This window comes from Eurosta solidaginis, chromosome 3 (genome assembly GCF_040869045.1).
Source record: "Eurosta solidaginis isolate ZX-2024a chromosome 3, ASM4086904v1, whole genome shotgun sequence".
NCBI classification, from domain to species: Eukaryota; Metazoa; Arthropoda; class Insecta; order Diptera; family Tephritidae; genus Eurosta; species Eurosta solidaginis.
The window spans coordinates 41,087,461-41,101,732 of NC_090321.1; the positions used below are offsets into that span (position 1 = coordinate 41,087,461).

General features: G+C 34.6%; 1 long non-coding RNA gene and 1 pseudogene across 1 annotated transcript; both read right to left on the reverse strand.

Annotated features, from left to right (window-relative positions):
- Positions 1-4,061: 4,061 nt before the first annotated feature.
- LOC137245879 (perlucin-like) lies at positions 4,062-9,828 on the reverse strand (annotated as a pseudogene).
- A 1,271-nt stretch (positions 9,829-11,099) lies between these two features.
- On the reverse strand, positions 11,100-11,620 carry LOC137246339 (uncharacterized). The gene is made up of 3 exons (XR_010951447.1): positions 11,385-11,620; positions 11,204-11,312; positions 11,100-11,126 (listed from the first exon to the last, which is right to left on the reverse strand). It is a non-coding gene; the product is annotated as an uncharacterized lncRNA (long non-coding RNA).
- Between the last annotated feature and the right edge of the window lie 2,652 nt (positions 11,621-14,272).

The following is a 14,272-nucleotide window of genomic DNA, read 5'->3' on the forward strand; positions in this document are numbered from 1 at the left end:
AAAGTGGGCGTGGTTATTGTCCGATATCGTTCATTTTAAATAGCGATCTGAGATGAGTACCCAGGAACCTACATACCAAATTTCATCAATATACCTCAAAATTTACTCAAGTTATCGTGTTAACGGACAGGCGGGCAGACGGACGGACGGACATGGCTCAACCAAATTTTTTTTCGATCCTGATTATTTTGATATATGAAAGTCTATATCTATCTCGATTCCTTTATATATGTACAACCAACCGTTATCCAATCAAACTTAATATACTCTGTGAGCTCTGCCTCTTGCTATACAAATTTGTTTACATTATGTACTTTCACAGAATAAATTACAATATACCTATGTACAAACTTATCATGCATAATATGCATATACACATGGTCCCGTTTATTCGTTAACCTCGTATCTACAAGTGAGACACTTTCGGTAAAGCGAACACGGTTGCCACACCAAGTTTTCATTTGGCACCAAAATTCATCGAAAATAAAGGACCAAATGTTTGTTTTATTTTATTAGTATAAAATACAAAATTTTAGGATGTTTCCATATTTTACTAAGCATAGTGAAGACTTTCCTTTAATTCAAGCTGAACAAACAAATATATGTGCATGCAACCAAAAATGGTACTATATTTTGACATAGGATAAGTCTACGTCTTCCACCAACCAAACGTGGTGAACTTAGTTTTGGTCACAAAGCTCTTGGCTCTAGCATTATGTTGTTGATTGCAATGAAATAAAATGTATAGTGCAGTTAGGTTTTAGTAAGAAACGGTTAAAAATTTTCGTTCTGGTGTTGCCGAACTATGTATGTGGAAAACTCAGTAAATCATAAATGAGACTAGGCAATTTTGTTATTGCTATTTTTATAGATGCTTACTTTTTCCCTTAACGTTTGAACTTCGTATCAGAGCCTAGATTCAGTAAGTTTGAGTTTCGATCCCAGGCCTCCGGGGTTCTGCTAGCACCTGCAGGAATAATTTTATACAAAACCTTTCTTCCGAAATCCAATCTCTTTTGCATTTGCTTCCTTCTGTCTTCGAGTTAAAATATTTCTTGTGCCAAGGTACTTAATTTTCAATTACCTTGCGTGGCTTAACACCACAATAGTCCTGGAATTCCTTGAACTCATTGAGCTGGGTGAGAAAGATTTAAATATCAAAGGGCCAAACGAGAAGTAATGTATAGAATTTCTTTGTATAAGTTTTGAAAGTGTTAGGCTCACGGCAGATTGCTCGCTATAAGCTATGCTAGGCGAGAATCAATTTTTTACTTTCATATATTTTACATAGTGTTGTATAACCGTTCGAAATATCTAGCCGTTATTAATATTATTATAAAACAAGGGTTTTTTTTTTTTGATTAGTCGGTTATTTCATCAACAATTAACGACAATAAGTTTGGCAACACTTTTCTTTTTAATGCCTGGCATAAATTATATTCTAGGTGAAATGTTATTGTTCTGGTACATTTTATTGACTGAGCAATTTTTTATGGTGAGAGTTCCATTGAAGTAAATTCAAAATTATATGGGGGCTAACGAAAGTGTGGCGAATTTTTGGGCAATATTGTGAATTTTTGCCTGAGTGAAAAAGAAAGAAGAGTACCAATCGTGGCTACTGCCTAAAAAGGACCAAAATTGAAGAAAAGGGACCAGCGGACCAGATGGGGTTGGAAGGGACCATTTTTGGTCCAAATGGACCAAAGTGGTAACCGTGAAAGCGAAGAAAACTGCCTTTCAAATTTCTCCACAAACACTGGTGAGTTTTTCGGTGATGACAGCGTTACCACTTGGGCCAGAATCGCGGATAAAAGAACTGGTAACGATATTCGGTTACATAATGTTCTGGGTACTATTTTACCGGTAATGCTCGGAATCGGGGCGTAATTCCCTTAAATCTTGCTATTTTGAACAAATAAATAAAGATAAGAATTTTCACTTAGGAATTACTTAAATTACTAATCAAAGTTGCAATGGCATTTTTGTAGGCAGTACTAAAAAATTTAAAATAAAAAGATGATAAAAAAATTTTATATAAATGGACCAAAAAATAGAAAACAATTTTTCCTTTAATACCGACATAGTCTTGTTGAATTTTGACAAAAAAACTTTAACAATAGCTCTTGTAAAAGAATTTAGGGACTTAAAACTATAAAGGTAGAGCGCGTGTTTAAATTTTATATAATCAATTAGTTAATCCCAAGTACATGGTTTGCCTTAAATAAAAAGATTGCGCTCCACCTTGTTAATTTTAAATCCCAAAATTCTTTTACAAGAGCTGATGTTATAGTTTTTTAGTCAAAATTCAACAAGATTATGGCCCGGTTTCACCAATCCGACTTAACTTAGTTAAGACATATTTTTAAATGTTTCTGTTTCACCACCAATGCTTAGCTAAGTCACAAATTAGCCTACTTATCAGATGGCTTATTCTCGACTTTCAACAGTGTTGCTGTAGTACAAATTTTGAGTCGAATTAAGTGGCACTATTTATACTTATTTCATTATGCAAATATAGCAACCACGACATTATAAGCAACTGACAACCGTAACTGACAATAATTCAAATTCACTGGGGGGCGTGTAATAAAAACGTAGCCAAAAATACTACTATGTATAAAACAGCTGATAGGGATTTTGCATGTCAAATGAGTTTAGTAGTTAAGTTGGTGAAACCGAAAAAAAACTTAGCCTCAAATATGGGCTAACTTAGTTGCAACTAAGTTTTAGCCTAAGTCGAGTTGGGGAAATGGGTCCTATATCTGTCTGTATTAAAGGAAAAATTGCCTTCTATTTTTTGGTCCATTTATATAAAGGTAGTCCTTGAAATTTTTTTTATCATCTTTTTATTTCTACAAACTGTCTTTAAACTTTTTTTAAATTTTGTTTGGGAAACAAACTTTATCCCCTCTATATTATTTTGGATCCATGTTAGTATGTACATATGTAAGTATGTAAATAAATAGCACTTTTTAACTTGGCTATTTGTTCAAGTTGGTTAAGCGCACTTAATGAAATTGTTGTACATTTTCCAACTAGTTGCACATGCACACACATACATACACAATCGGGTATTCTTTAAAACAGCGTAGTTACTTAGCCTTCCAAGCTAATATTTTTTTTTTTTTTTATGTCCTTTTCACAACAATATCATACATTACTTACATTTAATGCAAACAGTGACACAACAAAACAATTACGTAAACATCGTTTGACGCTTACTGGACTTAAACGAAAACTTAACGCATACTTAGCGACGAACTAAAAGGATTTCTTAAGTTAAGTGAGAGTTTTGTGAGGAAATTGTAGAAATTAGTTTTATAGTTCCTAGGAAAGGTAGTTTATGAAAAGAACTACTTTTGATTTAGGTTAGGTGGTAGCTTCCCTGATAGGGGAAGCTCACTTGGACAACATGACGGTCCGTTGTGATACCACGTATAATAAACTAAACTATACTTTTGACTTTAATGAAGTTAATCCGAAATTCGCATTTAGATTTTCAAATTAATTTTTTTCAATTACCAAAAACGCGCTAATTAATTTTTTGATGAATATTTTGAAGAATATTTATCTAAACTATTATTAGTTATGGCTTGTTGTTGTTGTTTTAGTGATAGACACTCCCTGCAGATTTAGAGGGGTGTTATCGATATTGATTGCTCTTTGCCGGATATAGATCCGGCACGTTCCGATAACAAACAACATAAAGGTACAAGCCCGACCATATCGGTAACTATTCAATATGACCACTTTAAACCTTCTAGGCCATCCCGCCCTCTACCCCTTAGTTTCGCGACGACCTTGGAATCGCCAAAGCCTTGGCTGCTAAAGAAACAGGCTTCGCTGCGGCTAAGTGAGATTGACAATTGGGTTGTAGAAGCTCAAAATTGCGCTGGCAACCTCTTGGAAGGGTTGCGCTACACAAACCCTTGAATCTTCTTTTGGGTATTTTATTCTAGAGGTAGGTATTTATCGCTTAAAATTCAAAAAAAAACTACAACTCAATATACATACATACATGCATTACAATTTACTTATGCTAGCAAAAGCTTTCTGCTTCCTCAGATTTTTTGATTAAAAACTGGTGAATTATAACTTCTAAATGGGCAACGTGATTCACATATAAAAAATGTCTCTACTTCGCAAAGTAAATCGTTCCATTGACCATTGGTATACATTTCCATGCACTTTTCTACACCGCTATCCGGTTGATCAGGCGCCCACCTGCTATAGGAAAAGAGATGGCCTGTATTAAACCAAACCCAGTGGCCTACACCCGAAAGGGTAGAGCCACCGATCCAAAAACTCTCTCCGAGTGTGGTAAGGCCTTTGTGTGAGATACAAAGTTGGTTTTTTTCTTTAATTTATGTAAGCTTAATATTGAAGTATGTTTAAAATCTTACTCGCTTTAACAAGGTATTTTACCAGCGTATTGCTTTCAGCTTCCGATCGCACGCTAGCCAGTCAAAGACCTTGATAACTGCAAATCTCTTGTGCTCTGAACCAATTGGCCTTGAAAATACAAAGAAAAAAATTTAGTTGTTACTTTTTAGTTTTGTATACTCGCTGCCGTCTTCAAACCGACCTTAGTATAGGCTACAACAACAAAAAATTTTCTCGTTTGTGATCCTGGAAAAGGACGATAGTTACTTGCTTCCTTTAATACTATAACCGGAAAACATGGAAGGGTTGGGTCCTCATCCAGATTATCGTTGAAATCTTGTGCCTGTAAGTTGTTTAGTACAAAACAAGCAAAAATTATAGAAAGCGCGTGTTTAAACATGATTTTTTTTATAAAAGTAAAGAAAGTTTTAACAAATGAATAATTGCCCCCAATTGCAAATGTTGCACTCTTGGGTGTTCGCTTAAAATTGTTTTCAAGTGCAAAATGTCGCTCATTAAATCAATCTCTGCGCTGTTGATCTTTTGTTAGTATAACTCAGTCCTCTTGGCAAATACTAGAATCTTTCTAGGACCTAGGTTAATTGCTGTCTCGAGATCTGGCAACTCTGTCCCCCTAATAGCTGCAGCCTTGAACTGGTGAGCGCAGGACATAAACACAGAACGTGATAAACCGTTTCTTCCAGCAGCTCGCACTTCCAAGATCTGTGGTTATTGCCAGAAGGCAGTGTCCACTTAGTATGCCCATCGTCTTCTCTCTTCAGAGCTATGAGCTATTTTGTGAGTTTAATATCGTTAGATTTGCACATGATGTTAGAAATTTTGCAGCCTCGCGCTTCTGTCCACGCCTTTCCTGCTTGATGGATCATATCTTCTAACTCATTTCGATTTCTAACAAACGGATTGGAAGGTCCACCAAAAAATTTCAAAATTTTAGAAAATCTAGACGTAGGTTCAATTTTAAGAACATTGAATGAATTTGGGCTAGATTTAAAAAATGTGAGGGGCTAAGGAACAGATAATGTTGGCATTATGATAAGCAGAAATCGGAGGCGTAGTAACTTTATTAAGGCAACATCAACCTAATATCATTTTCGTTCCATGTGTTTGCCACTCGATTCTATGACTTTTCATATGAATACCTGTCCGACCCAAAAACGGCCGCTAAAAACATTGGTATACATGAAAATTATACAATCAAATAAAATTTTATAGAGTTCATAATGTTTAATGTGACAAAGTGTACCACAAATCGATGGTAACGATTTTCTATGTAATTAATGGTGTAATTTTTGTAAATTTTATTTATTTTTCATTTGTTATTTTGTCAGCCGCCACATCTAAAAATATTATGCCCCTAATGATGCCAAGGAAATTTGGCGAAACTTTGGGCCGCACTGTGGAATAAACTTTGTTTTATTCGCACTACAACGAAATAGATCAGAATAGTTTAAAGGAAACTTAATCTTCGAAAATTTTTATAGTAGGTCATGAAAAACCCTTAAAAATCAAAGTCAAAAAAAGTAAAAGAAAATTAAATTTCGCAGGCTCGAAAATTATTTTTTTGGGTATGCGTAGTGAAACTTTTTTTCCTGACCCCAAATCCTATCGAAAAATTGATGGCGCCATATCGGTTAATAAATCGACCCATTCTAATATATATATTCTAAGTATTACATTTAAATACAATATACAATGAAAAATAATAGAATAAAAACAAATATATATGTTTTCAAAGGCCCAAACGAGTGAAGTGCAATGTAACTGCGCCATAAAGTAGAAAATATCACTTTTTACGGTTATGTTTTTCAGCATAGTTAAAAAAGATCTCTACACAGTCCACATGCTCTACTATATAGTTGGCAAAAGTAATGTTTCTCTCAATACCTTGCTATCGTTCTATGTTGTTTGGTAAGATGTTGGTCAAAGAGAAAAGCATAATACAGAGGATTCAACCGATGTGTTAGTTGGTGTCAGACAGTGAATAGGAAATACGCTCACATCATGCTTTTTGGTTCCTTCTCTTTGTTCTCTACGTTGCTTTATTCCTACGTTATTAACGAAGTATATGTAGAAGAAGAATGTGCTTTATATATAAGAGGAGTAGATACAAGTAAAAAATATAGGTGCTTATTTTAAGTGGGTGGTTAAACTGTAGTATATAAGTTGCCTAGTGTATAACCCTGCTACTTTATCTATTAAAAAATTGAAACAATCAAAAGGCAAGGTTAAACTAAGCCGACCTTAACTGCAGTTTAAATTCACAAAGAAAATTTAAGCAAAAATTTTGCCTTCAATGTGGCTAATTAGAAATAGTTGTCTTAAAGAAAAATTTGATAAATAGCGTTATAAAGTACGATATAAATATATTTACAATTACCTCAGTAGTATAGTTTCATTTGACTTGAAAAAAGTTTCATTTGAAATGAAAAAAGTTTCATTTAAAATGAAAAAAGTTTCATTTGACCTGAAAATGCTATATAACTCCTTTTTTCTGTACTTATGTCAACAGGTATAATATTTTGTACCTGGGCGATTGAGCTTTGCTCGGCAATCTTCGAGTTTGCGGCATAACTTACTTTGTTCTACATGTCATCATTAATCAAACTCATCTTTTTTTATATGCACATATATTATATATTTTTACTTACCAATATTTGATTTGCTTAAATATAGATTTCAAAAACATATCAAACACTAACCGCAATATGAACTGGAATGAAAAATTTGAAATGGGTAATTCCAGCCTATAGTATAAGGATTGTTATGGCAATTAGTGAAATCGATAACAGAGTTATTTAGGTCGAGTATCTTCATGAGCCGAATTATTAATTTCAAACATTTTTTAGTCATACACTAAGAAAGTCTCACAATTTTATTAAATTCCAAAAGCTTGCAATTTCACGAACGACAACTATCAGTTATTTAATTAAATGTCAATTTACTTCCCCAAGCGCCATCTGTTGGTAAGTAGTTAAATGGTTAGATGTCGTTTTCAAATTGAACATATGCTTGTAGTGTTCAACGGTAGAAAACTACCTCGTTGAGATAACTTTTTGCTACGGTGAGAAGTCTTTCTAATAGTAATCTGTGAGAAATTGCAATTATTCATTTCATATTTGCCAAAAATATGCATTTAAATATATTTTGCTAGAATTTGCCACGGCGCCTTGATATTGCATTTCAGTTTTATTAGCGTGTATGAAATTTAGAAAATTAATTCGAATCATGTGTAAGATTTTTTAACGAATATTTTTAACTTTAATGTTCTCCTTTAAAGCTTTAATAGAATATGAGTAAGTAGAGTACTATTTCGTCTAACTACCCTAACCCTAAATGGTAACCCTACTCAAAAATGTCCCTATTGTAATGCGGAATGAAATACATTTCGTTTGATACCCATATCGGCATATCTCATGCAATTTTTTTTAATTTCCAGTGAGTGGCAACCCTAAATGGCAACCCTACTCAAAAGTGTGCCTATTGTAATGCGGAGTAAAATACCTTTCGTTTGATACCCATATCGGCATATCTCATGCAATTTTTTTTTAATTTCGAATAGGTGGCAACCCTAAATGGCAACCCTACTCTAGAATGCCCCTATTTTAATGCGGAGTGAAATACCTTTCGTTTTATACCCATATCGGCATATCTCATGCAATAATTTTTTTTAATTTTGAATAGGTGGCAACACTAATTGGTAACCCTACTCAAAAATGTCCCTATTGTAATACGGAGTGAAATACCTTTCGTTTGATACCCATATCGGCATATCTCATTTTTTTTGAATAGGTGGCAACCCTAAAAGGCAACCCTACTCAAAAATGTCCCTATTGTAATGCGGAGTGAAATACTTTTCGTGCGATACCCATATCGGCATATCTCATAAAATTTTTTTAATTTCGAATAGGTGGCAACCCTAAAAGGCAACCCTACTCAAAAATGTCCCTATTGTAATGCGGAGTGAAATACTTTTCGTGCGATACCCATATCGGCATATCTCATGACATTTTTTTTCGAATTGGTGGCAACACTAAATGGCAACCCTACTCAAAAATGGTTCCCATTGTAATGGGGAGTGAATTACCTTTCGTTTGATACCCATATCGGCAAATCTCATGAAATTTTTTTTAATTTCGAATAGGTGGCAACCCTAAATGGCAACCCTACTCAAAAATGTCCCCATTGTAATGCGTAGTGAAATACCTTTCGTTTGATACTCATATCGGCAAATCTCATGCAACTTTTTTATTTCGAATAGGTGGCAACCCTATAAGGCAACCCTACTCAAAAATGTCCCTGTTGTAATGCGGAGTGAAATACCTTTCATTTGATACCCATATCGGCATATCTCATGCAATTTTTTTTAATTTCGAATAGGTGGCAACCTTGTGGAACATTCTGAGTGGCAACACCTAGGTAAAAAGTCTTAGAAGGTGATACATTATCTCTGTACCAAATTTCATTTAAATCGGTTGAGCCGTTCCCGAGATCGCTCGGCTATACAAACAAACAAGAATTGCTCGTTTAAAGTTATAAGATTTGAAAGATACCGTTGTGTGTAAGGCCTATAGCTCATATAAAGTAAAACTTACGTAAGGAATAAGGTAGAACATAACATCTTTTTAGAGTTTACATCTTTTATGGCTTCTTTAAAACGACAAAATGTAGTTTTCCTTATTGAAAATATTGTTTGCAAACGGCGATGGTTACTAGGACATGTTACTAAATTTCAATTATTCATCAGCAAGCTTCTCGGCAGCTGAGTATTGAACTCGAAATCTTCAACACTCATACTTGATACTAGTGTATAGGCATATGCATTTACCCACTAATTGCGTGGAATAATTATAGGCGCGCTCCAAGAGCTTAGTAACATTGGGTTTATAGCATTGCTTTTATAAGCAGTATTTCGCTGTTCACTATTATATCAATTTATTATCTGTATTTAATTAGCGATATTGCTTTATACAATTGTTTTTGTTATTGATATTAGAGAAAAATTACAAAGTTTACAAACGGCGATGGTTATAGGAAAATAGTATTAACGGCGTTCTTATTTTGCAAATAAAAAACCATTTACCTCAAACATATTACCAAAACTTAAGACTACAGTGGAGTTTTAATTATTTAAGTATCCCTTTTAAATTAAAATACAAATAGCATATGTTAACTATTTTTTATTTTTTATGAAATTGGATTAAAAAACAATTTACATTTTTTAGTCTGTTATGTCTTTTATGAAAAAAATTAAGAAAGCGCATAGAAAGTTCCCTTAAACTTTTTTCTTAGCCTTAAAAACTTTTATTTATCCTTTTTTAGCTTTTTATTTTTATCAATCTAGCCTTTTTTTGAAAAAGTGCTGGCAACTCTGGGCTTGATACGGCAAATAGCGCAAAAACAGTGGCGATTACTCACTTCAAACATTATATTACCGAGACTCAGAAATTCAAAAAAATTTCCTAGTAACCATCGCAGTGTGTACATTTTTTAATTTTTCTCTAATATCAATCAAAATAACTCTCGGAATTGTTTTAAAATAATTTGATCGCTATATTGATAAGTAAGATCGTGGACTCGAATCAAGCTCAAAGTCTTAACAATAATTTTTTGTCATTATTATTCTTACGATATATTTTTGAGTCCGATAGGACTAGTTAAACTCGGACTTTTAAAAATAAAAGTCCGGAAATAAAAGTTAAATCCAGACTTTTATTTTTTAAGGCCAAAATAAAAGTCCGCCTTGATAACAAAGAAACGGCTTATCCGAAATAAAAATTTTTTATAATAAAATTTTTGTTTAATTCGGAAAGCCGTTTCTTTGTTATCAAGCCGGACTTTTATTTTGGCCTTAAAAAATAAAAGTCCGGATTTAACTTTTATTTCGGGACTTTTATTTTTAAAAGTCCGTGTTTAACTAATTCTATCGGACTCTGGTAATAAAAATCGGAAAATAGTTATTATATAATAATATTAAAAGTCCAAAATTAATAGTTTTGCAAGGAATTATATTATAAAAGGAATAACAGTTTCCGCCCCTGGTTATAAACCCACTTTTTCTACTATCACTTTGTTCCAAAGTAATGTAATAATAATTAAAAAATATTTATCTCTTAAAATTCAACAAAAAAAAACTACAACTAAATACACATACATTAGAGCGGGTCAAATTTATTGTTGAAAAGGCACATCTAGTTTCTGAATCTAAGAGTCATACTGAGTAATATTGGCTATTCGGATTGGGATATAAAATTTCTAACAAAATTAGGGAGGCTCGAAATTCATTTCAGACCTATGGTCCCATGGACAATATTACTCAGTATGACCCATAGATTCAGAAACTGGATGTGCACCTGAAATTTTTTCCCCCATTTTTCCCCATACAATTTAATCCGCCCTAACATACACATATGCATTACAATTTACTTATGCTATCAAAAGCTTTCTGCCTCCTCACTTTTTTTGATTAAAACTCGATGAATCGTAACTTGTCAATGGGCAACGTGATTCACATATGAAAAATTTCTCTACCTCGCAAGGTAAATCATTCCTTTGACCATTGGTATGCATTTCCAAGCACTGTTCTACATCGCGATAGTTATCCGGTTGACCAGGCGACCACCTCCTGTAGGAAAAGGGACGGCCTGCATTAAACCAAACCCAGCGACCTACACCCGAAAGCCTAGAGCCACCAATCCAAAAGGTCTCTCCGTGTGTGTTAAGGCCTTTGTGTGCGATACAAGGTTGGTGTTTTCTTTTTAATTTACGTAGGCTTAATATTGAAGTATGCTTAAAATCTTACCCGCTTTAGCAAGGTATTCTATCAGCATATTGCTTTCAGCTTCCGATCGCACGCTAGCCAGTGAAAGACCTTGATAACTGCAAATCTCCTGTGCTTTTAACCAAATGGCCTTAAAAATATAAAGAAAAAAATTAATTGTTACTTTTTAGTTTTGTATACTCGTTGCCGTCTTCAAGCCCACCTTAGTATAAGCTACAACAACAAATAATTTTTCAGTTTGTAATCCTGGAAAACCATGATAGTTACTTGATTCATCTAATGCTATAACCGAAAAATTTGGATAGATTAGGTCCTCATTAGATTTTCGTTGAAATCTTGTGCATGTAAGTTGTTTAATACAAAACAAGGAAAAATTATAGAAAACGCGTGTTTAAACATGGGCAAAGAAAGCTTAAGCAAATGAATTATTACCGCCAATTGAAAATGTTGCACTGTTATTAGGGTTCCGTGTTCGCTTAAAAATGTTTTCAAGTGCATAATGTCGCTAATTTGCGCTGTACGAACATCAATCAATGTCAGCGCTGGGGATTTTTGTCACATAAACATGACATATCGGGAAAGCTCATTAGTAGTATGTATAGTAATTAGAGATTTGTTTTTACTTTGTTCAAGTTTTAGGGTTGAAGTAGTAGTAAAGATCGTCACTTGTATTATAGGATAGGTTGAACTGGCCGGGCAATAAATACCTCACATAGACTGAACGGATCCATAGTGTTACCAAACGGAAGAACCCCAATCAGGCGCCATGACTTGTATCACTAGAAGTTTTCCAGAACCTAGATTAATTGCTGCCTCGAGATCTAGCAACTTTGCCGCCCCTTATGTCTGAGCCTTGATTTGGTGAGCGCATGACACGAACACAGAACGTGCTCAACATTTCTTTCTGCAGCTCGCACTTGCTAAATCTGCTGTTAAGGATGCCAGAAGGCAATGTCCAGTTAGCATGCCCATCGTGCACCTTAAGTCTTCTCTCTTTAGAAATATGAGCCACTTTGTGAATCTAATATCATACGACTTGCACATGACCTTTACGACCGAGAACCGTGAGGTATTTTATTTCAAAAAAATATTATTTCAGGAACTCGTATTCGAAACTAAGATTTGAATGCGCGAGAAATTTTTTCTTCGCGGTTAAGCCGTCCATAAAAAATCAATGAGATATCGAAATTATTTGATATTGTATCGACAACTTTTCGATAACAAATTGATAACTTTTCGATAAAAAATTTAAAAATTATCGATAATACATCGCTAACTTGTCGACATTGTTTCGGAAAAATATCGATAATTTTTCAATATATTTTCGATTATAAATCGATTACCTTTCCATTAAAACCGATAACTAACTCGTGACGCATTAATAACCTTTGTTATCGATAGAAAATTAATAACAAATCGATAACTCGTATATACCTATAAATGAAATGGTGTATTAAGTTTGTCACGAATCTCAAAATTGATAGATCAGCCATGAAGACCTCACATAGACCGAATGAGTCCGCAGTGTTACCACAAGTTTGTTTACCGACCAAACTGAAAAACCCTTATCAAAAACCAGAACCCATATTATAAAATGACTCCGTCCTCTTAGCAAATACTAGAAGCTTTCTAGCACGCCACTTACTGCTTCTAGATCTGACTGCTGTGTCACTCCCAATAGCTGGAGTCTTAGCCTGGCAAGCGCAGGGAACGAACACAAACCGCATTTCCTACATCTGCTATCACTGGCCAAACCTAATTTAAAGGCATGTGACGCCAGAAGGCAGTGTTCAGTCATAGTATACGCCATAAGACCCACCAATAAGTATACCCAAATGATCAAGAAGACGATTTCAGTTGATATAGCCATATCTGTTTGAACGCAAACAAATTTCTGATATATAATGATGAAATTTGGTGAGCTGATAAATTTTGATATTCCATTATACATTTGTCGAAATCGACCAGATCGGACCATGTAGTATAAACCTCCCTTGCATCCGATTTTTCAGATATGAAAGAACAAAAATGAGAAAAGATGTATCCTTCTTTCTCGTTGATGTGATTGAGTAAACGACAATTTTGTCATACCTTTCCTGCTCTGGTTAGCTTTCTTCTGCTCTGTTGTTGTTGATTTTGTGTTAACAGTAACAGTAAAAGTGGTAACAATGTATCGTACCATACAATAGGTGCGACCATTCACTAAATTTCATTAAAGTCCTCTAACTTGAGTCGAAGCAATTTGAACAGGGTTGAACCATAGGGAAGCTGCTGTGAGAGGCGTAGGTTTCACATTATATTTGAAAAGACTTTTTGTGTCATGTCGGGACACATGCATGCAGGATATACATTATGTCGGGATTGATTGTGAAAAGTAAGAGTCTAACCTGTTACAGTATCCAGTTCCCTGCAAGGCCAACGTATATTGATAAGGGGGTGCATCGTATGCGATCTAGCAAAGCTGTTTATCGATTCCGTGTACATTGGGTTTAGAGCCTCGTTATGCACCTGGCTGAGTAGGCAGGTGCCGGATCTCATCATCTAGCGGAGATGTTGCCTTATCCCTCTTGAAGGTGGGATTGGATCAAACAAAACAACTGCTAGGGTGTCCCGGTTAGAGCAGAGTGACTGGTGTCACCTTTGGGGTTGTGCTTTCTTCTTTTGTAAAGGTTTCATAGTGTATATGGATAACTGGGTTAACCGGGCTACACTCAACGAAGTGTTCACCAATTCTGTGTGGATCACGCTTAGATCCTCCTTATGCTATTTGGATAAACAAACGAGTGAGCAGGTGCCGAATCTAATCATCGTGTTTACGGAGAATTTACTTTTCTTGCACGTTGATATAACTATGTGCATTTGTATCATCTCTTCTCTGCTCTAGTTGGTCTTCTTCTTCTTCGCTCATTATCATTTCTGTCGTTGTCTCGTTAAGCAAATGAATGCGGTTAACAGTAAAACACTTCTAAAACAAGAAAGAGACAACTACTTTACAAAAACGGTAATAATTAAGTAAATCGCGTAAAAGTGTAAGTGAGTAAAAAAAGTTCTTTTATGAGCAAAGAGTAAAAGCAAAAGAGTGAGCGAAAA